Genomic DNA, 20565 nt, shown 5'->3' with positions numbered 1-20565 from the left:
GCAAGTACGTTTTCAGCTGAGTTCCATGAACATTGTCCAAAATCATGTTTTAACCAAAATCCACAATGCGACCAGTTCAGCATATGAGAGGAGACACTGTTTGAGTGTAACAAACGTGAAACATTTCTTTTAGCCTTTTCGCATGAAAACAGGGTCCAAAATCATGGGTTTTCGTTCAGCACTGGAAGTAGGAGGCGCGCTCTACAATAGGCAAGGGTTTTCAAGTCTGCAAGTACGTTTTCAGCTGAGTTCCATGAACATTGTCCAAAATCATGTTTTAACCAAAATCCACAATGCGACCAGTTCAGCATATGAGAGGAGACACTGTTTGAGTGTAACAAACGTGAAACATTTCTTTTAGCCTTTTCGCATGAAAACAGGGTCCAAAATCATGGGTTTTCGTTCAGCACTGGAAGTAGGAGGCGCGCTCTACAATAGGCAAGGGTTTTCAAGTCTGCAAGTACGTTTTCAGCTGAGTTCCATGAACATTGTCCAAAATCATGTTTTAACCAAAATCCACAATGCGACCAGTTCAGCATATGAGAGGAGACACTGTTTGAGTGTAACAAACGTGAAACATTTCTTTTAGCCTTTTCGCATGAAAACAGGGTCCAAAATCATGGGTTTTCGTTCAGCAGTGGAAGTAGGAGGCGCGCTCTACAATAGGCAAGGGTTTTCAAGTCTGCAAGTACGTTTTAAGCTGAGTTCCATGACTATTGTCCAAAATCATGTTTTAGGCCAAATCCACATTGCGACCAGATCAGCATATGACAGGAGACACTGTTTGAGTGTAACAAACGTGAAACATTTCTTTTAGCCTTTTCGCATGAAAACAGGGTCCAAAATCATGGGTTTTCGTTCAGCAGTGGAAGTAGGAGGCGCGCTCTACAATAGGCAAGGGTTTTCAAGTCTGCAAGTACGTTTTCAGCTGAGTTCCATGAACATTGTCCAAAATCATGTTTTAACCAAAATCCACAATGCGACCAGTTCAGCATATGAGAGGAGACACTGTTTGAGTGTAACAAACGTGAAACATTTCTTTTAGCCTTTTCGCATGAAAACAGGGTCCAAAATCATGGGTTTTCGTTCAGCACTGGAAGTAGGAGGCGCGCTCTACAATAGGCAAGGGTTTTCAAGTCTGCAAGTACGTTTTCAGCTGAGTTCCATGAACATTGTCCAAAATCATGTTTTAACCAAAATCCACAATGCGACCAGTTCAGCATATGAGAGGAGACACTGTTTGAGTGTAACAAACGTGAAACATTTCTTTTAGCCTTTTCGCATGAAAACAGGGTCCAAAATCATGGGTTTTCGTTCAGCACTGGAAGTAGGAGGCGCGCTCTACAATAGGCAAGGGTTTTCAAGTCTGCAAGTACGTTTTCAGCTGAGTTCCATGAACATTGTCCAAAATCATGTTTTAACCAAAATCCACAATGCGACCAGTTCAGCATATGAGAGGAGACACTGTTTGAGTGTAACAAACGTGAAACATTTCTTTTAGCCTTTTCGCATGAAAACAGGGTCCAAAATAATGGGTTTTCATTCAGCAGTGGAAGTAGGAGGTGCGCTCTACAATAGGCAAGGGTTTTCAAGTCTGCAAGTACGTTTTAAGCTTTGTTCCATGAACATTGTCCAAAATCATGTTTTAACCAAAATCCACATTGCGACCAGATCAGCATATGACAGGAGACACTGTTTGAGTGTAACAAACGTGAAACATTTCTTTTAGCCTTTTCGCATGAAAACAGGGTCCAAAATCATGGGTTTTCGTTCAGCACTGGAAGTAGGAGGCGCGCTCTACAATAGGCAAGGGTTTTCAAGTCTGCAAGTACGTTTTCAGCTGAGTTCCATGAACATTGTCCAAAATCATGTTTTAACCAAAATCCACAATGCGACCAGTTCAGCATATGAGAGGAGACACTGTTTGAGTGTAACAAACGTGAAACATTTCTTTTAGCCTTTTCGCATGAAAACAGGGTCCAAAATCATGGGTTTTCGTTCAGCACTGGAAGAAGGAGGCGCGCTCTACAATAGGCAAGGGTTTTCAAGTCTGCAAGTACGTTTTCAGCTGAGTTCCATGAACATTGTCCAAAATCATGTTTTAACCAAAATCCACAATGCGACCAGTTCAGCATATGAGAGGAGACACTGTTTGAGTGTAACAAACGTGAAACATTTCTTTTAGCCTTTTCGCATGAAAACAGGGTCCAAAATCATGGGTTTTCGTTCAGCAGTGGAAGTAGGAGGCGCGCTCTACAATAGGCAAGGGTTTTCAAGTCTGCAAGTACGTTTTAAGCTGAGTTCCATGAACATTGTCCAAAATCATGTTTTAGGCCAAATCCACATTGCGACCAGATCAGCATATGACAGGAGACACTGTTTGAGTGTAACAAACGTGAAACAATTCTTTTAGCCTTTTCGCATGAAAACAGGGTCCAAAATCATGGGTTTTCGTTCAGCAGTGGAAGTAGGAGGCGCGCTCTACAATAGGCAAGGGTTTTCAAGTCTGCAAGTACGTTTTAAGCTGAGTTCCATGAACATTGTCCAAAATCATGTTTTATCCAAAATCCACAATGCGACCAGTTCAGCATATGAGAGGAAACACTGTTTGAGTGTAACAAACGTGAAACATTTCTTTTAGCCTTTTTGCATGAAAACAGGGTCCAAAATAATGGGTTTTCATTCAGCAGTGGAAGTAGGAGGTGCGCTCTACAATAGGCAAGGGTTTTCAAGTCTGCAAGTACGTTTTAAGCTTTGTTCCATGAACATTGTCCAAAATCATGTTTTAACCAAAATCCACAATGCGACCAGTTCAGCATATGAGAGGAGACACTGTTTGAGTGTAACAAACGTGAAACATTTCTTTTAGCCTTTTTGCATGAAAACAGGGTCCAAAATAATGGGTTTTCATTCAGCAGTGGAAGTAGGAGGTGCGCTCTACAATAGGCAAGGGTTTTCAAGTCTGCAAGTACGTTTTAAGCTTTGTTCCATGAACATTGTCCAAAATCATGTTTTAACCAAAATCCACAATGCGACCAGTTCAGCATATGAGAGGAGACACTGTTTGAGTGTAACAAACGTGAAACATTTCTTTTAGCCTTTTCGCATGAAAACAGGGTCCAAAATCATGGGTTTTCGTTCAGCAGTGGAAGTAGGAGGCGCGCTCTACAATAGGCAAGGGTTTTCAAGTCTGCAAGTACGTTTTAAGCTGAGTTCCATGAACATTGTCCAAAATCATGTTTTAACCAAAATCCACAATGCGACCAGTTCAGCATATGAGAGGAGACACTGTTTGAGTGTAACAAACGTGAAACATTTCTTTTAGCCCTTTCGCATGAAAACAGGGTCCAAAATCATGGGTTTTCGTTCAGCAGTGGAAGTAGGAGGTGCGCTCTACAATAGGCAAGGGTTTTCAAGTCTGCAAGTACGTTTTAAGCTGAGTTCCATGACTATTGTCCAAAATCATGTTTTAGGCCAAATCCACATTGCGACCAGATCAGCATATGACAGGAGACACTGTTTGTGTGTAACAAACGTGAAACATTTCTTTTAGCCTTTTCGCATGAAAACAGGGTCCAAAATCATGGGTTTTCGTTCAGCACTGGAAGTAGGAGGCGCGCTCTACAATAGGCAAGGGTTTTCAAGTCTGCAAGTACGTTTTCAGCTGAGTTCCATGAACATTGTCCAAAATCATGTTTTAACCAAAATCCACAATGCGACCAGTTCAGCATATGAGAGGAGACACTGTTTGAGTGTAACAAACGTGAAACATTTCTTTTAGCCTTTTCGCATGAAAACAGGGTCCAAAATCATGGGTTTTCGTTCAGCACTGGAAGTAGGAGGCGCGCTCTACAATAGGCAAGGGTTTTCAAGTCTGCAAGTACGTTTTCAGCTGAGTTCCATGAACATTGTCCAAAATCATGTTTTAACCAAAATCCACAATGCGACCAGTTCAGCATATGAGAGGAGACACTGTTTGAGTGTAACAAACGTGAAACATTTCTTTTAGCCTTTTCGCATGAAAACAGGGTCCAAAATCATGGGTTTTCGTTCAGCACTGGAAGTAGGAGGCGCGCTCTACAATAGGCAAGGGTTTTCAAGTCTGCAAGTACGTTTTCAGCTGAGTTCCATGAACATTGTCCAAAATCATGTTTTAACCAAAATCCACAATGCGACCAGTTCAGCATATGAGAGGAGACACTGTTTGAGTGTAACAAACGTGAAACATTTCTTTTAGCCTTTTCGCATGAAAACAGGGTCCAAAATCATGGGTTTTCGTTCAGCAGTGGAAGTAGGAGGCGCGCTCTACAATAGGCAAGGGTTTTCAAGTCTGCAAGTACGTTTTAAGCTGAGTTCCATGACTATTGTCCAAAATCATGTTTTAGGCCAAATCCACATTGCGACCAGATCAGCATATGACAGGAGACACTGTTTGAGTGTAACAAACGTGAAACATTTCTTTTAGCCTTTTCGCATGAAAACAGGGTCCAAAATCATGGGTTTTCGTTCAGCAGTGGAAGTAGGAGGCGCGCTCTACAATAGGCAAGGGTTTTCAAGTCTGCAAGTACGTTTTCAGCTGAGTTCCATGAACATTGTCCAAAATCATGTTTTAACCAAAATCCACAATGCGACCAGTTCAGCATATGAGAGGAGACACTGTTTGAGTGTAACAAACGTGAAACATTTCTTTTAGCCTTTTCGCATGAAAACAGGGTCCAAAATCATGGGTTTTCGTTCAGCACTGGAAGTAGGAGGCGCGCTCTACAATAGGCAAGGGTTTTCAAGTCTGCAAGTACGTTTTCAGCTGAGTTCCATGAACATTGTCCAAAATCATGTTTTAACCAAAATCCACAATGCGACCAGTTCAGCATATGAGAGGAGACACTGTTTGAGTGTAACAAACGTGAAACATTTCTTTTAGCCTTTTCGCATGAAAACAGGGTCCAAAATCATGGGTTTTCGTTCAGCACTGGAAGTAGGAGGCGCGCTCTACAATAGGCAAGGGTTTTCAAGTCTGCAAGTACGTTTTCAGCTGAGTTCCATGAACATTGTCCAAAATCATGTTTTAACCAAAATCCACAATGCGACCAGTTCAGCATATGAGAGGAGACACTGTTTGAGTGTAACAAACGTGAAACATTTCTTTTAGCCTTTTTGCATGAAAACAGGGTCCAAAATAATGGGTTTTCATTCAGCAGTGGAAGTAGGAGGTGCGCTCTACAATAGGCAAGGGTTTTCAAGTCTGCAAGTACGTTTTAAGCTTTGTTCCATGAACATTGTCCAAAATCATGTTTTAACCAAAATCCACAATGCGACCAGTTCAGCATATGAGAGGAGACACTGTTTGAGTGTAACAAACGTGAAACATTTCTTTTAGCCTTTTTGCATGAAAACAGGGTCCAAAATAATGGGTTTTCATTCAGCAGTGGAAGTAGGAGGTGCGCTCTACAATAGGCAAGGGTTTTCAAGTCTGCAAGTACGTTTTAAGCTTTGTTCCATGAACATTGTCCAAAATCATGTTTTAACCAAAATCCACATTGCGACCAGATCAGCATATGACAGGAGACACTGTTTGAGTGTAACAAACGTGAAACATTTCTTTTAGCCTTTTCGCATGAAAACAGGGTCCAAAATCATGGGTTTTCGTTCAGCACTGGAAGTAGGAGGCGCGCTCTACAATAGGCAAGGGTTTTCAAGTCTGCAAGTACGTTTTCAGCTGAGTTCCATGAACATTGTCCAAAATCATGTTTTAACCAAAATCCACAATGCGACCAGTTCAGCATATGAGAGGAGACACTGTTTGAGTGTAACAAACGTGAAACATTTCTTTTAGCCTTTTCGCATGAAAACAGGGTCCAAAATCATGGGTTTTCGTTCAGCACTGGAAGTAGGAGGCGCGCTCTACAATAGGCAAGGGTTTTCAAGTCTGCAAGTACGTTTTCAGCTGAGTTCCATGAACATTGTCCAAAATCATGTTTTAACCAAAATCCACAATGCGACCAGTTCAGCATATGAGAGGAGACACTGTTTGAGTGTAACAAACGTGAAACATTTCTTTTAGCCTTTTCGCATGAAAACAGGGTCCAAAATCATGGGTTTTCGTTCAGCAGTGGAAGTAGGAGGCGCGCTCTACAATAGGCAAGGGTTTTCAAGTCTGCAAGTACGTTTTAAGCTGAGTTCCATGAACATTGTCCAAAATCATGTTTTAGGCCAAATCCACATTGCGACCAGATCAGCATATGACAGGAGACACTGTTTGAGTGTAACAAACGTGAAACAATTCTTTTAGCCTTTTCGCATGAAAACAGGGTCCAAAATCATGGGTTTTCGTTCAGCAGTGGAAGTAGGAGGCGCGCTCTACAATAGGCAAGGGTTTTCAAGTCTGCAAGTACGTTTTAAGCTGAGTTCCATGAACATTGTCCAAAATCATGTTTTATCCAAAATCCACAATGCGACCAGTTCAGCATATGAGAGGAAACACTGTTTGAGTGTAACAAACGTGAAACATTTCTTTTAGCCTTTTTGCATGAAAACAGGGTCCAAAATAATGGGTTTTCATTCAGCAGTGGAAGTAGGAGGTGCGCTCTACAATAGGCAAGGGTTTTCAAGTCTGCAAGTACGTTTTAAGCTTTGTTCCATGAACATTGTCCAAAATCATGTTTTAACCAAAATCCACAATGCGACCAGTTCAGCATATGAGAGGAAACACTGTTTGAGTGTAACAAACGTGAAACATTTCTTTTAGCCTTTCTGCATGAAAACAGGGTCCAAAATAATGGGTTTTCATTCAGCAGTGGAAGTAGGAGGTGCGCTCTACAATAGGCAAGGGTTTTCAAGTCTGCAAGTACGTTTTAAGCTTTGTTCCATGAACATTGTCCAAAATCATGTTTTAACCAAAATCCACATTGCGACCAGATCAGCATATGACAGGAGACACTGTTTGAGTGTAACAAACGTGAAACATTTCTTTTAGCCTTTTCGCATGAAAACAGGGTCCAAAATCATGGGTTTTCGTTCAGCACTGGAAGTAGGAGGCGCGCTCTACAATAGGCAAGGGTTTTCAAGTCTGCAAGTACGTTTTCAGCTGAGTTCCATGAACATTGTCCAAAATCATGTTTTAACCAAAATCCACAATGCGACCAGTTCAGCATATGAGAGGAGACACTGTTTGAGTGTAACAAACGTGAAACATTTCTTTTAGCCTTTTCGCATGAAAACAGGGTCCAAAATCATGGGTTTTCGTTCAGCACTGGAAGAAGGAGGCGCGCTCTACAATAGGCAAGGGTTTTCAAGTCTGCAAGTACGTTTTCAGCTGAGTTCCATGAACATTGTCCAAAATCATGTTTTAACCAAAATCCACAATGCGACCAGTTCAGCATATGAGAGGAGACACTGTTTGAGTGTAACAAACGTGAAACATTTCTTTTAGCCTTTTCGCATGAAAACAGGGTCCAAAATCATGGGTTTTCGTTCAGCAGTGGAAGTAGGAGGCGCGCTCTACAATAGGCAAGGGTTTTCAAGTCTGCAAGTACGTTTTAAGCTGAGTTCCATGAACATTGTCCAAAATCATGTTTTAGGCCAAATCCACATTGCGACCAGATCAGCATATGACAGGAGACACTGTTTGAGTGTAACAAACGTGAAACAATTCTTTTAGCCTTTTCGCATGAAAACAGGGTCCAAAATCATGGGTTTTCGTTCAGCAGTGGAAGTAGGAGGCGCGCTCTACAATAGGCAAGGGTTTTCAAGTCTGCAAGTACGTTTTAAGCTGAGTTCCATGAACATTGTCCAAAATCATGTTTTATCCAAAATCCACAATGCGACCAGTTCAGCATATGAGAGGAAACACTGTTTGAGTGTAACAAACGTGAAACATTTCTTTTAGCCTTTTTGCATGAAAACAGGGTCCAAAATAATGGGTTTTCATTCAGCAGTGGAAGTAGGAGGTGCGCTCTACAATAGGCAAGGGTTTTCAAGTCTGCAAGTACGTTTTAAGCTTTGTTCCATGAACATTGTCCAAAATCATGTTTTAACCAAAATCCACAATGCGACCAGTTCAGCATATGAGAGGAGACACTGTTTGAGTGTAACAAACGTGAAACATTTCTTTTAGCCTTTTTGCATGAAAACAGGGTCCAAAATCATGGGTTTTCGTTCAGCAGTGGAAGTAGGAGGCGCGCTCTACAATAGGCAAGGGTTTTCAAGTCTGCAAGTACGTTTTAAGCTGAGTTCCATGAACATTGTCCAAAATCATGTTTTAACCAAAATCCACAATGCGACCAGTTCAGCATATGAGAGGAGACACTGTTTGAGTGTAACAAACGTGAAACATTTCTTTTAGCCTTTTCGCATGAAAACAGGGTCCAAAATCATGGGTTTTCGTTCAGCAGTGGAAGTAGGAGGCGCGCTCTACAATAGGCAAGGGTTTTCAAGTCTGCAAGTACGTTTTAAGCTGAGTTCCATGAACATTGTCCAAAATCATGTTTTAACCAAAATCCACAATGCGACCAGTTCAGCATATGAGAGGAGACACTGTTTGAGTGTAACAAACGTGAAACATTTCTTTTAGCCCTTTCGCATGAAAACAGGGTCCAAAATCATGGGTTTTCGTTCAGCAGTGGAAGTAGGAGGTGCGCTCTACAATAGGCAAGGGTTTTCAAGTCTGCAAGTACGTTTTAAGCTGAGTTCCATGACTATTGTCCAAAATCATGTTTTAGGCCAAATCCACATTGCGACCAGATCAGCATATGACAGGAGACACTGTTTGAGTGTAACAAACGTGAAACATTTCTTTTAGCCTTTTCGCATGAAAACAGGGTCCAAAATCATGGGTTTTCGTTCAGCACTGGAAGTAGGAGGCGCGCTCTACAATAGGCAAGGGTTTTCAAGTCTGCAAGTACGTTTTCAGCTGAGTTCCATGAACATTGTCCAAAATCATGTTTTAACCAAAATCCACAATGCGACCAGTTCAGCATATGAGAGGAGACACTGTTTGAGTGTAACAAACGTGAAACATTTCTTTTAGCCTTTTCGCATGAAAACAGGGTCCAAAATCATGGGTTTTCGTTCAGCACTGGAAGTAGGAGGCGCGCTCTACAATAGGCAAGGGTTTTCAAGTCTGCAAGTACGTTTTCAGCTGAGTTCCATGAACATTGTCCAAAATCATGTTTTAACCAAAATCCACAATGCGACCAGTTCAGCATATGAGAGGAGACACTGTTTGAGTGTAACAAACGTGAAACATTTCTTTTAGCCTTTTCGCATGAAAACAGGGTCCAAAATCATGGGTTTTCGTTCAGCACTGGAAGTAGGAGGCGCGCTCTACAATAGGCAAGGGTTTTCAAGTCTGCAAGTACGTTTTCAGCTGAGTTCCATGAACATTGTCCAAAATCATGTTTTAACCAAAATCCACAATGCGACCAGTTCAGCATATGAGAGGAGACACTGTTTGAGTGTAACAAACGTGAAACATTTCTTTTAGCCTTTTCGCATGAAAACAGGGTCCAAAATCATGGGTTTTCGTTCAGCAGTGGAAGTAGGAGGCGCGCTCTACAATAGGCAAGGGTTTTCAAGTCTGCAAGTACGTTTTAAGCTGAGTTCCATGAACATTGTCCAAAATCATGTTTTAGGCCAAATCCACATTGCGACCAGATCAGCATATGACAGGAGACACTGTTTGAGTGTAACAAACGTGAAACAATTCTTTTAGCCTTTTCGCATGAAAACAGGGTCCAAAATCATGGGTTTTCGTTCAGCAGTGGAAGTAGGAGGCGCGCTCTACAATAGGCAAGGGTTTTCAAGTCTGCAAGTACGTTTTAAGCTGAGTTCCATGAACATTGTCCAAAATCATGTTTTATCCAAAATCCACAATGCGACCAGTTCAGCATATGAGAGGAAACACTGTTTGAGTGTAACAAACGTGAAACATTTCTTTTAGCCTTTTTGCATGAAAACAGGGTCCAAAATAATGGGTTTTCATTCAGCAGTGGAAGTAGGAGGTGCGCTCTACAATAGGCAAGGGTTTTCAAGTCTGCAAGTACGTTTTAAGCTTTGTTCCATGAACATTGTCCAAAATCATGTTTTAACCAAAATCCACAATGCGACCAGTTCAGCATATGAGAGGAGACACTGTTTGAGTGTAACAAACGTGAAACATTTCTTTTAGCCTTTTTGCATGAAAACAGGGTCCAAAATAATGGGTTTTCATTCAGCAGTGGAAGTAGGAGGTGCGCTCTACAATAGGCAAGGGTTTTCAAGTCTGCAAGTACGTTTTAAGCTTTGTTCCATGAACATTGTCCAAAATCATGTTTTAACCAAAATCCACATTGCGACCAGATCAGCATATGACAGGAGACACTGTTTGAGTGTAACAAACGTGAAACATTTCTTTTAGCCTTTTCGCATGAAAACAGGGTCCAAAATCATGGGTTTTCGTTCAGCACTGGAAGTAGGAGGCGCGCTCTACAATAGGCAAGGGTTTTCAAGTCTGCAAGTACGTTTTCAGCTGAGTTCCATGAACATTGTCCAAAATCATGTTTTAACCAAAATCCACAATGCGACCAGTTCAGCATATGAGAGGAGACACTGTTTGAGTGTAACAAACGTGAAACATTTCTTTTAGCCTTTTCGCATGAAAACAGGGTCCAAAATCATGGGTTTTCGTTCAGCACTGGATGTAGGAGGCGCGCTCTACAATAGGCAAGGGTTTTCAAGTCTGCAAGTACGTTTTCAGCTGAGTTCCATGAACATTGTCCAAAATCATGTTTTAACCAAAATCCACAATGCGACCAGTTCAGCATATGAGAGGAGACACTGTTTGAGTGTAACAAACGTGAAACATTTCTTTTAGCCTTTTCGCATGAAAACAGGGTCCAAAATCATGGGTTTTCGTTCAGCAGTGGAAGTAGGAGGCGCGCTCTACAATAGGCAAGGGTTTTCAAGTCTGCAAGTACGTTTTAAGCTGAGTTCCATGAACATTGTCCAAAATCATGTTTTAGGCCAAATCCACATTGCGACCAGATCAGCATATGACAGGAGACACTGTTTGAGTGTAACAAACGTGAAACAATTCTTTTAGCCTTTTCGCATGAAAACAGGGTCCAAAATCATGGGTTTTCGTTCAGCAGTGGAAGTAGGAGGCGCGCTCTACAATAGGCAAGGGTTTTCAAGTCTGCAAGTACGTTTTAAGCTGAGTTCCATGAACATTGTCCAAAATCATGTTTTATCCAAAATCCACAATGCGACCAGTTCAGCATATGAGAGGAAACACTGTTTGAGTGTAACAAACGTGAAACATTTCTTTTAGCCTTTTTGCATGAAAACAGGGTCCAAAATAATGGGTTTTCATTCAGCAGTGGAAGTAGGAGGTGCGCTCTACAATAGGCAAGGGTTTTCAAGTCTGCAAGTACGTTTTAAGCTTTGTTCCATGAACATTGTCCAAAATCATGTTTTAACCAAAATCCACAATGCGACCAGTTCAGCATATGAGAGGAGACACTGTTTGAGTGTAACAAACGTGAAACATTTCTTTTAGCCTTTTTGCATGAAAACAGGGTCCAAAATAATGGGTTTTCATTCAGCAGTGGAAGTAGGAGGTGCGCTCTACAATAGGCAAGGGTTTTCAAGTCTGCAAGTACGTTTTAAGCTTTGTTCCATGAACATTGTCCAAAATCATGTTTTAACCAAAATCCACATTGCGACCAGATCAGCATATGACAGGAGACACTGTTTGAGTGTAACAAACGTGAAACATTTCTTTTAGCCTTTTCGCATGAAAACAGGGTCCAAAATCATGGGTTTTCGTTCAGCACTGGAAGTAGGAGGCGCGCTCTACAATAGGCAAGGGTTTTCAAGTCTGCAAGTACGTTTTCAGCTGAGTTCCATGAACATTGTCCAAAATCATGTTTTAACCAAAATCCACAATGCGACCAGTTCAGCATATGAGAGGAGACACTGTTTGAGTGTAACAAACGTGAAACATTTCTTTTAGCCTTTTCGCATGAAAACAGGGTCCAAAATCATGGGTTTTCGTTCAGCACTGGAAGAAGGAGGCGCGCTCTACAATAGGCAAGGGTTTTCAAGTCTGCAAGTACGTTTTCAGCTGAGTTCCATGAACATTGTCCAAAATCATGTTTTAACCAAAATCCACAATGCGACCAGTTCAGCATATGAGAGGAGACACTGTTTGAGTGTAACAAACGTGAAACATTTCTTTTAGCCTTTTCGCATGAAAACAGGGTCCAAAATCATGGGTTTTCGTTCAGCAGTGGAAGTAGGAGGCGCGCTCTACAATAGGCAAGGGTTTTCAAGTCTGCAAGTACGTTTTAAGCTGAGTTCCATGAACATTGTCCAAAATCATGTTTTAGGCCAAATCCACATTGCGACCAGATCAGCATATGACAGGAGACACTGTTTGAGTGTAACAAACGTGAAACAATTCTTTTAGCCTTTTCGCATGAAAACAGGGTCCAAAATCATGGGTTTTCGTTCAGCAGTGGAAGTAGGAGGCGCGCTCTACAATAGGCAAGGGTTTTCAAGTCTGCAAGTACGTTTTAAGCTGAGTTCCATGAACATTGTCCAAAATCATGTTTTATCCAAAATCCACAATGCGACCAGTTCAGCATATGAGAGGAAACACTGTTTGAGTGTAACAAACGTGAAACATTTCTTTTAGCCTTTTTGCATGAAAACAGGGTCCAAAATAATGGGTTTTCATTCAGCAGTGGAAGTAGGAGGTGCGCTCTACAATAGGCAAGGGTTTTCAAGTCTGCAAGTACGTTTTAAGCTTTGTTCCATGAACATTGTCCAAAATCATGTTTTAACCAAAATCCACAATGCGACCAGTTCAGCATATGAGAGGAGACACTGTTTGAGTGTAACAAACGTGAAACATTTCTTTTAGCCTTTTTGCATGAAAACAGGGTCCAAAATAATGGGTTTTCATTCAGCAGTGGAAGTAGGAGGTGCGCTCTACAATAGGCAAGGGTTTTCAAGTCTGCAAGTACGTTTTAAGCTTTGTTCCATGAACATTGTCCAAAATCATGTTTTAACCAAAATCCACAATGCGACCAGTTCAGCATATGAGAGGAGACACTGTTTGAGTGTAACAAACGTGAAACATTTCTTTTAGCCTTTTCGCATGAAAACAGGGTCCAAAATCATGGGTTTTCGTTCAGCAGTGGAAGTAGGAGGCGCGCTCTACAATAGGCAAGGGTTTTCAAGTCTGCAAGTACGTTTTAAGCTGAGTTCCATGAACATTGTCCAAAATCATGTTTTAACCAAAATCCACAATGCGACCAGTTCAGCATATGAGAGGAGACACTGTTTGAGTGTAACAAACGTGAAACATTTCTTTTAGCCCTTTCGCATGAAAACAGGGTCCAAAATCATGGGTTTTCGTTCAGCAGTGGAAGTAGGAGGTGCGCTCTACAATAGGCAAGGGTTTTCAAGTCTGCAAGTACGTTTTAAGCTGAGTTCCATGACTATTGTCCAAAATCATGTTTTAGGCCAAATCCACATTGCGACCAGATCAGCATATGACAGGAGACACTGTTTGAGTGTAACAAACGTGAAACATTTCTTTTAGCCTTTTCGCATGAAAACAGGGTCCAAAATCATGGGTTTTCGTTCAGCACTGGAAGTAGGAGGCGCGCTCTACAATAGGCAAGGGTTTTCAAGTCTGCAAGTACGTTTTCAGCTGAGTTCCATGAACATTGTCCAAAATCATGTTTTAACCAAAATCCACAATGCGACCAGTTCAGCATATGAGAGGAGACACTGTTTGAGTGTAACAAACGTGAAACATTTCTTTTAGCCTTTTCGCATGAAAACAGGGTCCAAAATCATGGGTTTTCGTTCAGCACTGGAAGTAGGAGGCGCGCTCTACAATAGGCAAGGGTTTTCAAGTCTGCAAGTACGTTTTCAGCTGAGTTCCATGAACATTGTCCAAAATCATGTTTTAACCAAAATCCACAATGCGACCAGTTCAGCATATGAGAGGAGACACTGTTTGAGTGTAACAAACGTGAAACATTTCTTTTAGCCTTTTCGCATGAAAACAGGGTCCAAAATCATGGGTTTTCGTTCAGCACTGGAAGTAGGAGGCGCGCTCTACAATAGGCAAGGGTTTTCAAGTCTGCAAGTACGTTTTCAGCTGAGTTCCATGAACATTGTCCAAAATCATGTTTTAACCAAAATCCACAATGCGACCAGTTCAGCATATGAGAGGAGACACTGTTTGAGTGTAACAAACGTGAAACATTTCTTTTAGCCTTTTCGCATGAAAACAGGGTCCAAAATCATGGGTTTTCGTTCAGCAGTGGAAGTAGGAGGCGCGCTCTACAATAGGCAAGGGTTTTCAAGTCTGCAAGTACGTTTTAAGCTGAGTTCCATGACTATTGTCCAAAATCATGTTTTAGGCCAAATCCACATTGCGACCAGATCAGCATATGACAGGAGACACTGTTTGAGTGTAACAAACGTGAAACATTTCTTTTAGCCTTTTCGCATGAAAACAGGGTCCAAAATCATGGGTTTTCGTTCAGCAGTGGAAGTAGGAGGCGCGCTCTACAATAGGCAAGGGTTTTCAAGTCTGCAAGTACGTTTTCAGCTGAGTTCCATGAACATTGTCCAAAATCATGTTTTAACCAAAATCCACAATGCGACCAGTTCAGCATATGAGAGGAGACACTGTTTGAGTGTAACAAACGTGAAACATTTATTTTAGCCTTTTCGCATGAAAACAGGGTCCAAAATCATGGGTTTTCGTTCAGCACTGGAAGTAGGAGGCGCGCTCTACAATAGGCAAGGGTTTTCAAGTCTGCAAGTACGTTTTCAGCTGAGTTCCATGAACATTGTCCAAAATCATGTTTTAACCAAAATCCACAATGCGACCAGTTCAGCATATGAGAGGAGACACTGTTTGAGTGTAACAAACGTGAAACATTTCTTTTAGCCTTTTCGCATGAAAACAGGGTCCAAAATCATGGGTTTTCGTTCAGCACTGGAAGTAGGAGGCGCGCTCTACAATAGGCAAGGGTTTTCAAGTCTGCAAGTACGTTTTCAGCTGAGTTCCATGAACATTGTCCAAAATCATGTTTTAACCAAAATCCACAATGCGACCAGTTCAGCATATGAGAGGAGACACTGTTTGAGTGTAACAAACGTGAAACAATTCTTTTAGCCTTTTCGCATGAAAACAGGGTCCAAAATCATGGGTTTTCGTTCAGCAGTGGAAGTAGGAGGCGCGCTCTACAATAGGCAAGGGTTTTCAAGTCTGCAAGTACGTTTTAAGCTGAGTTCCATGAACATTGTCCAAAATCATGTTTTATCCAAAATCCACAATGCGACCAGTTCAGCATATGAGAGGAAACACTGTTTGAGTGTAACAAACGTGAAACATTTCTTTTAGCCTTTTTGCATGAAAACAGGGTCCAAAATAATGGGTTTTCATTCAGCAGTGGAAGTAGGAGGTGCGCTCTACAATAGGCAAGGGTTTTCAAGTCTGCAAGTACGTTTTAAGCTTTGTTCCATGAACATTGTCCAAAATCATGTTTTAACCAAAATCCACAATGCGACCAGTTCAGCATATGAGAGGAGACACTGTTTGAGTGTAACAAACGTGAAACATTTCTTTTAGCCTTTTTGCATGAAAACAGGGTCCAAAATAATGGGTTTTCATTCAGCAGTGGAAGTAGGAGGTGCGCTCTACAATAGGCAAGGGTTTTCAAGTCTGCAAGTACGTTTTAAGCTTTGTTCCATGAACATTGTCCAAAATCATGTTTTAACCAAAATCCACATTGCGACCAGATCAGCATATGACAGGAGACACTGTTTGAGTGTAACAAACGTGAAACATTTCTTTTAGCCTTTTCGCATGAAAACAGGGTCCAAAATCATGGGTTTTCGTTCAGCACTGGAAGTAGGAGGCGCGCTCTAAAATAGGCAAGGGTTTTCAAGTCTGCAAGTACGTTTTCAGCTGAGTTCCATGAACATTGTCCAAAATCATGTTTTAACCAAAATCCACAATGCGACCAGTTCAGCATATGAGAGGAGACACTGTTTGAGTGTAACAAACGTGAAACATTTCTTTTAGCCTTTTCGCATGAAAACAGGGTCCAAAATCATGGGTTTTCATTCAGCACTGGAAGTAGGAGGCGCGCTCTACAATAGGCAAGGGTTTTCAAGTCTGCAAGTACGTTTTCAGCTGAGTTCCATGAACATTGTCCAAAATCATGTTTTAACCAAAATCCACAATGCGACCAGTTCAGCATATGAGAGGAGACACTGTTTGAGTGTAACAAACGTGAAACATTTCTTTTAGCCTTTTCGCATGAAAACAGGGTCCAAAATCATGGGTTTTCGTTCAGCAGTGGAAGTAGGAGGCGCGCTCTACAATAGGCAAGGGTTTTCAAGTCTGCAAGTACGTTTTAAGCTGAGTTCCATGAACATTGTCCAAAATCATGTTTTAGGCCAAATCCACATTGCGACCAGATCAGCATATGACAGGAGACACTGTTTGAGTGTAACAAACGTGAAACAATTCTTTTAGCCTTTTCGCATGAAAACAGGGTCCAAAATCATGGGTTTTCGTTCAGCAGTGGAAGTAGGAGGCGCGCTCTACAATAGGCAAGGGTTTTCAAGTCTGCAAGTACGTTTTAAGCTGAGTTCCATGAACATTGTCCAAAATCATGTTTTATCCAAAATCCACAATGCGACCAGTTCAGCATATGAGAGGAGACACTGTTTGAGTGTAACAAACGTGAAACAATTCTTTTAGCCTTTTCGCATGAAAACAGGGTCCAAAATCATGGGTTTTCGTTCAGCAGTGGAAGTAGGAGGTGCGCTCTACAATAGGCAAGGGTTTTCAAGTCTGCAAGTACGTTTTAAGCTTTGTTCCATGAACATTGTCCAAAATCATGTTTTAACCAAAATCCACAATGCGACCAGTTCAGCATATGAGAGGAGACACTGTTTGAGTGTAACAAACGTGAAACATTTCTTTTAGCCTTTTCGCATGAAAACAGGGTCCAAAATCATGGGTTTTCGTTCAGCAGTGGAAGTAGGAGGCGCGCTCTACAATAGGCAAGGGTTTTCAAGTCTGCAAGTACGTTTTAAGCTGAGTTCCATGAACATTGTCCAAAATCATGTTTTATCCAAAATCCACAATGCGACCAGTTCAGCATATGAGAGGAAACACTGTTTGAGTGTAACAAACGTGAAACATTTCTTTTAGCCTTTTTGCATGAAAACAGGGTCCAAAATAATGGGTTTTCATTCAGCAGTGGAAGTAGGAGGTGCGCTCTACAATAGGCAAGGGTTTTCAAGTCTGCAAGTACGTTTTAAGCTTTGTTCCATGAACATTGTCCAAAATCATGTTTTAACCAAAATCCACAATGCGACCAGTTCAGCATATGAGAGGAGACACTGTTTGAGTGTAACAAACGTGAAACATTTCTTTTAGCCTTTTTGCATGAAAACAGGGTCCAAAATCATGGGTTTTCGTTCAGCAGTGGAAGTAGGAGGCGCGCTCTACAATAGGCAAGGGTTTTCAAGTCTGCAAGTACGTTTTAAGCTGAGTTCCATGAACATTGTCCAAAATCATGTTTTAACCAAAATCCACAATGCGACCAGTTCAGCATATGAGAGGAGACACTGTTTGAGTGTAACAAACGTGAAACATTTCTTTTAGCCTTTTCGCATGAAAACAGGGTCCAAAATCATGGGTTTTCGTTCAGCAGTGGAAGTAGGAGGCGCGCTCTACAATAGGCAAGGGTTTTCAAGTCTGCAAGTACGTTTTAAGCTGAGTTCCATGAACATTGTCCAAAATCATGTTTTAACCAAAATCCACAATGCGACCAGTTCAGCATATGAGAGGAGACACTGTTTGAGTGTAACAAACGTGAAACATTTCTTTTAGCCCTTTCGCATGAAAACAGGGTCCAAAATCATGGGTTTTCGTTCAGCAGTGGAAGTAGGAGGTGCGCTCTACAATAGGCAAGGGTTTTCAAGTCTGCAAGTACGTTTTAAGCTGAGTTCCATGACTATTGTCCAAAATCATGTTTTAGGCCAAATCCACATTGCGACCAGATCAGCATATGACAGGAGACACTGTTTGAGTGTAACAAACGTGAAACATTTCTTTTAGCCTTTTCGCATGAAAACAGGGTCCAAAATCATGGGTTTTCGTTCAGCACTGGAAGTAGGAGGCGCGCTCTACAATAGGCAAGGGTTTTCAAGTCTGCAAGTACGTTTTCAGCTGAGTTCCATGAACATTGTCCAAAATCATGTTTTAACCAAAATCCACAATGCGACCAGTTCAGCATATGAGAGGAGACACTGTTTGAGTGTAACAAACGTGAAACATTTCTTTTAGCCTTTTCGCATGAAAACAGGGTCCAAAATCATGGGTTTTCGTTCAGCACTGGAAGTAGGAGGCGCGCTCTACAATAGGCAAGGGTTTTCAAGTCTGCAAGTACGTTTTCAGCTGAGTTCCATGAACATTGTCCAAAATCATGTTTTAACCAAAATCCACAATGCGACCAGTTCAGCATATGAGAGGAGACACTGTTTGAGTGTAACAAACGTGAAACATTTCTTTTAGCCTTTTCGCATGAAAACAGGGTCCAAAATCATGGGTTTTCGTTCAGCACTGGAAGTAGGAGGCGCGCTCTACAATAGGCAAGGGTTTTCAAGTCTGCAAGTACGTTTTCAGCTGAGTTCCATGAACATTGTCCAAAATCATGTTTTAACCAAAATCCACAATGCGACCAGTTCAGCATATGAGAGGAGACACTGTTTGAGTGTAACAAACGTGAAACATTTCTTTTAGCCTTTTCGCATGAAAACAGGGTCCAAAATCATGGGTTTTCGTTCAGCAGTGGAAGTAGGAGGCGCGCTCTACAATAGGCAAGGGTTTTCAAGTCTGCAAGTACGTTTTAAGCTGAGTTCCATGAACATTGTCCAAAATCATGTTTTAGGCCAAATCCACATTGCGACCAGATCAGCATATGACAGGAGACACTGTTTGAGTGTAACAAACGTGAAACAATTCTTTTAGCCTTTTCGCATGAAAACAGGGTCCAAAATCATGGGTTTTCGTTCAGCAGTGGAAGTAGGAGGCGCGCTCTACAATAGGCAAGGGTTTTCAAGTCTGCAAGTACGTTTTAAGCTGAGTTCCATGAACATTGTCCAAAATCATGTTTTATCCAAAATCCACAATGCGACCAGTTCAGCATATGAGAGGAAACACTGTTTGAGTGTAACAAACGTGAAACATTTCTTTTAGCCTTTTTGCATGAAAACAGGGTCCAAAATAATGGGTTTTCATTCAGCAGTGGAAGTAGGAGGTGCGCTCTACAATAGGCAAGGGTTTTCAAGTCTGCAAGTACGTTTTAAGCTTTGTTCCATGAACATTGTCCAAAATCATGTTTTAACCAAAATCCACAATGCGACCAGTTCAGCATATGAGAGGAGACACTGTTTGAGTGTAACAAACGTGAAACATTTCTTTTAGCCTTTTTGCATGAAAACAGGGTCCAAAATAATGGGTTTTCATTCAGCAGTGGAAGTAGGAGGTGCGCTCTACAATAGGCAAGGGTTTTCAAGTCTGCAAGTACGTTTTAAGCTTTGTTCCATGAACATTGTCCAAAATCATGTTTTAACCAAAATCCACATTGCGACCAGATCAGCATATGACAGGAGACACTGTTTGAGTGTAACAAACGTGAAACATTTCTTTTAGCCTTTTCGCATGAAAACAGGGTCCAAAATCATGGGTTTTCGTTCAGCACTGGAAGTAGGAGGCGCGCTCTACAATAGGCAAGGGTTTTCAAGTCTGCAAGTACGTTTTCAGCTGAGTTCCATGAACATTGTCCAAAATCATGTTTTAACCAAAATCCACAATGCGACCAGTTCAGCATATGAGAGGAGACACTGTTTGAGTGTAACAAACGTGAAACATTTCTTTTAGCCTTTTTGCATGAAAACAGGGTCCAAAATAATGGGTTTTCATTCAGCAGTGGAAGTAGGAGGTGCGCTCTACAATAGGCAAGGGTTTTCAAGTCTGCAAGTACGTTTTCAGCTGAGTTCCATGAACATTGTCCAAAATCATGTTTTAACCAAAATCCACAATGCGACCAGTTCAGCATATGAGAGGAGACACTGTTTGAGTGTAACAAACGTGAAACATTTCTTTTAGCCTTTTCGCATGAAAACAGGGTCCAAAATCATGGGTTTTCGTTCAGCACTGGAAGTAGGAGGCGCGCTCTACAATAGGCAAGGGTTTTCAAGTCTGCAAGTACGTTTTCAGCTGAGTTCCATGAACATTGTCCAAAATCATGTTTTAACCAAAATCCACAATGCGACCAGTTCAGCATATGAGAGGAGACACTGTTTGAGTGTAACAAACGTGAAACATTTCTTTTAGCCTTTTCGCATGAAAACAGGGTCCAAAATCATGGGTTTTCGTTCAGCAGTGGAAGTAGGAGGCGCGCTCTACAATAGGCAAGGGTTTTCAAGTCTGCAAGTACGTTTTAAGCTGAGTTCCATGAACATTGTCCAAAATCA

This window comes from Coregonus lavaretus (genome assembly GCF_964263955.1).
Source record: "Coregonus lavaretus genome assembly, chromosome: 34".
NCBI classification, from domain to species: domain Eukaryota; kingdom Metazoa; phylum Chordata; class Actinopteri; order Salmoniformes; family Salmonidae; genus Coregonus; species Coregonus lavaretus.
This window is presented reverse-complemented; position numbering follows the sequence as displayed.